The sequence below is a fragment of the Dinoponera quadriceps genome, unplaced genomic scaffold (genome assembly GCF_001313825.1).
Source record: "Dinoponera quadriceps isolate SergipeBrazil2010 unplaced genomic scaffold, ASM131382v1 scaffold405, whole genome shotgun sequence".
Lineage (NCBI taxonomy): Eukaryota > Metazoa > Arthropoda > Insecta > Hymenoptera > Formicidae > Dinoponera > Dinoponera quadriceps.
In genome coordinates, this window is record NW_014554754.1 from 3,908,558 (window position 1) to 3,912,811 (window position 4,254).

Consider the following 4,254-nt stretch of genomic DNA (forward strand, 5'->3'; position numbering starts at 1 on the left):
CTACGCGTACCCCGCGGCAGCAAACAGCGTGCCTTATGTCTCGTACCTCAGCGTGTCCGGCGGCCCGTGAATTCACATGGGCTTTGCGGCCCTGCAGCATGCCAGATCGAATAGCGTTTCGCACCCTTTGCTACAAAATCACGGCGCGTGCCACGCATATCTCCGACACTCTGCTACCCCCCCCCCCCCCCACGCTTATTCCCCCCNTCCTTCAGCAGAGTATAAACCATTCCCCAACGCCGAATGGCACCGTTATGACGCACACTTTTTGCCGGTCGCAACGACGAGGTTAAACGCGTGTGATGCAATTTGACGGAGCATACAGAGCAATTTATAGCATCGAATTATACACGGAAAAAATATTGTAGTAAAAATGATCACAAAATTTTCGAATGCAAGACCATATCGGAATTATGGCTGAAATTATTACAGGTGCTGTAATCTTTCGTGATATATACAATGAAATACATCATTAAAGATTACAATACACATAATAATTCTGGTCCAGCATTACAAATTTTGCGAGAATTTTTATTACAATGTTTTCTCCGTGTACGCGTATGCAATAATCTGTAACAAACATTTACATATAAATATGATTTAAAACTGCCTCATACGTATAATATTAATGGAGGAAAAGCATTCTTTTTCGCAACGTGATCCCTTATCCTGTAAGAGAATCTGTTTTTTTATATTTCTCAATAATTCTTACAAGACAAATTTTTCAGTTGGAAAATTCACCGAGATAAGAATGTTAGATCTTTCTTCCATCGCCTGTACTATATATATAATATAATCCTTTAAAAACAATTAGCAGGATTTTGGGAATGATGTGATGATCGAATGACACGAGAAAATATAAACGGATATTAGGAAGATAAGCATACGAGGTTCTGGCGTCACGTCGCTAAATTCTCACGGACAGGTATGCGACATATGCGTTTCCGCGAGCGCACAGCGAGCGTGTCGCCGCGGAAATTCCCCGATGATATAATGAGAGTACGAAAATTGCACTTATTACCTCCCCAAAATTCCGGTGAGACAACGCGTTTCCTGCGAAATCCCGGTTCCTACCCCCCATCGTATACGCCCTCGCGTGTCGGGCCACTTTTGCCGAGGCTGTTATTATGCGCGCCTGTTTAGAAGGCAGCTGTCGTTGTACCTTCCGCAACGCAAAGTGCTTCTCCTCTCTGCGACGGGACCAGCGCGGCGCTCTTCCTGAAGGGCTTTCTTTTAGACAGACGCAAATACGGTTCTTATTATCGTGATGCTAGAACGCGAAATTGCATGTACGGTAATAACAGAATACGTTGTACGCGACGTACATGACCAATGATTTGAGACCTATAGCATATTTTAAACAATTCCTCCCCACTTCTCTTTTTCTGTTATCTGTATACTCGGTTAATTTAGAAATGAATTTTTAAAGAAAGCGAAACTAACATACATTCTTTCTCTCTCCTACTCTTTCAATTTGGCTCTGATTACCTATTAATTTTTATTCTATCTTTATTACACACGATCTTCAAACAGAATCGCTGATGTCGTCTTTTCTTCCCGAGCGAACTATCGGCCTTATTCGGTTTCCGTATTTCAAATAAGATAAGTTTTCCGTAATCAGGAGTGAAGCGCACATCGATCAAATTGCTTATATTCAAGAAACCTAATTAGGTATCCATCCGTGCCGGATTAGGCTTCCATAATGACGTCATCCTTTATCGGGAGTAGTAAATACATATGCCGGATTAAGCCCAGATTAAGAAACATTGTTTTAACCACTACTGCCAAATTCGGGTTTTAAAGCTATTTATGACGCTCTGTCATGGTGTATATGATTATGTTTCTATCAGGTACTACAATTTTGTTTCTGCTCGTTATTTCTCCCTTATCAAATCCGTTCGTACGTTTTCACGGCTATACTTTGAACGAGGTGAACTCGTTCGACTTGTTAAACACTTTAACCAGCGATTTCAATAAAACCATTTCGCGGATGTCATCTGCGAGCTAATTAACGACGAGCCTCTCGTGTTGTAACGGACGAAGCGTACGGGCGATAACGAGCGCGCGAATGGAGCGTAACGGCCCGTTCATCGCCGGGTAGTGGCGCAAAAGTGCACATAAACGCGCGAGGGAGCGAATTAATTAGTCAACCGTCAAAACGGTCGCTGCCGTAAAAACCGGTAGAGGCGAATCTGTGCGCCAATGCGATTGTCCTGGTGCGTCATTCGCCGGCGATCCGTCGAGCTGAAAACGGAGAGGAAGCCGTGAAGCGCTTATCCGACCGCCGCCAATAGCGAGACACGGGCTTGTCTATCGGTTCGACGTCGTGCAATCCACGAGACGCACGGTTGTCCGTAGTGGGGGCGACACGAACGTAGTGGGGCAGCTCGATAGAACGTAGGTGGTGTCGCCTGGAGGAGTACTGTTCGAGGTGGGAATCGTTCGACGTCTCCCACAAAAACACCGTGGACCGTACGGTAGTGGGGGCAGGTACAGCTTCAACTGTACCGGAGCGAGGGTCATGGGTTCGAGTAGTGGGGGCTAATGCGTGATGGTGGGGAGAGGACACGCGTGCTCGTCCGGCTCGGAAGCAGAGTTAGGGTAGTCTGCAATAAGGCGAGCGAGTGTGCGCTTGCGTGACCCTCGGAGGATGCCGTTCTAGTCATATCTAGTCATCCCTCTCTAGTCGTAGCCTAGTCTTCTCTCTTTTTCTCTCCCTTGGACCTCCTCGCCTCTTTCTTCCTCTCGCCCGTTCTCTCCTCTTCATCCCTCACACGCTCGTTCGCTCGTTGCAAGGCTCGAAAAAACCTCCGAGGGTTCCGCGACCTTCTGCCCCGAATCGTCCCGATCGGGTTGAAATCTCTCACACGGCCGCATCGATCAACCCGAGTGGAATAATATCACGGGAATAGTGGACGACCGCCCGTCGAAGAACACAGAGATGCGGACCAGTGATCTTGCCGGGTGGAACATCGGAGATGACGAGGGAAGAGGATCGTCCACACGCGGCCAACTGTCGATTCGGAGAAGCAGGGATGAAGGACAACCTCACAATGTTCCGAGAGCGAAAATTCGCAAGTCAATAAAACCAACCATTGTCAATGATGATCATCTGTCGGGACGCGATGCGAATGTCACGCGACCAAGACTTTGAAAGCTGTATCAACAAAAACAGACAGACATATTTAAACAGGAGTGCTATGTTAAAGGCGCACGCAAGGTGATAACGATGAATGAAAGACAGAGGAAGAGAAAAAGAGGGAGAGATGTAGAGTACTGATGCTCAGAGTACAACAACCGTTCGAACGCTCACATGCCCGGCAAACGACCGCGGCGCTGGGAAATTTTCATTCGGATGTTCCGCACACTTCTGTATCAGATAGACGACATCGATCACCAGTGCAGTCGTGGTGGAGGCTGCACGGAGTTCAACCAGATTTATTAGAAGATGTGCCAGTTCAGCATCCAATTCAGACGTTGAAGTTGCCAATAACATAAAAAAAAAAAAAAACAAGTTTACCAAAAGCCACAAATCAATATTGGTAACATCAGTAAGTGAGTAATATTGTGAGAAAAGAGCAATTTGATGAAATACCTCTTTGGTAACTTTGATTAATTCAAAATATTTCTTTTTTTAGACCGAGCATCCGGCAATTTCCATTATGCAGATCGACGATCGGATCTAAACTTCGCAGTTCATTGCGAGGATACACACTTTGTCAATTTCCAACATTTCATCTGAAGGTCTACCAAGTAAGTTCGTTAAACACTACAGAGATTAAATTTAGCAAGAACCGCGCATATTACTTCACTCGTTATTTATCGTGGATGACGACAACGACTACCAGAAAACGTCTAGCCAGGTGAACGTATTTTTATAAACAGTATCGATCGTTTCAGCACCGAGAGGAATATTTTTTTTAATTCGCGATAATACAATATATTTCATTTGTATATATATATATAATATAAACGTATATAAAGAGAGAGTAGTATATAGCGAATAAGAGTGCCTATACGTAAGTTGCGTTAAGTATAGTTATTAGTTGCAAACTTTTATACGGCCGTATTATCGCGACTTAAAATTATATCATTATTTAGAATTGAGCCAAATATATTCATAAATATATAATAATGATTTCGAATGTGCGTATTTATAAATGTGTATTTTATATATATTTAAGTATATTTTACATATGTAAAAATATACGTAAATATTGATATATGTGTGCATACGCGTGTGTGTGTGTGTGT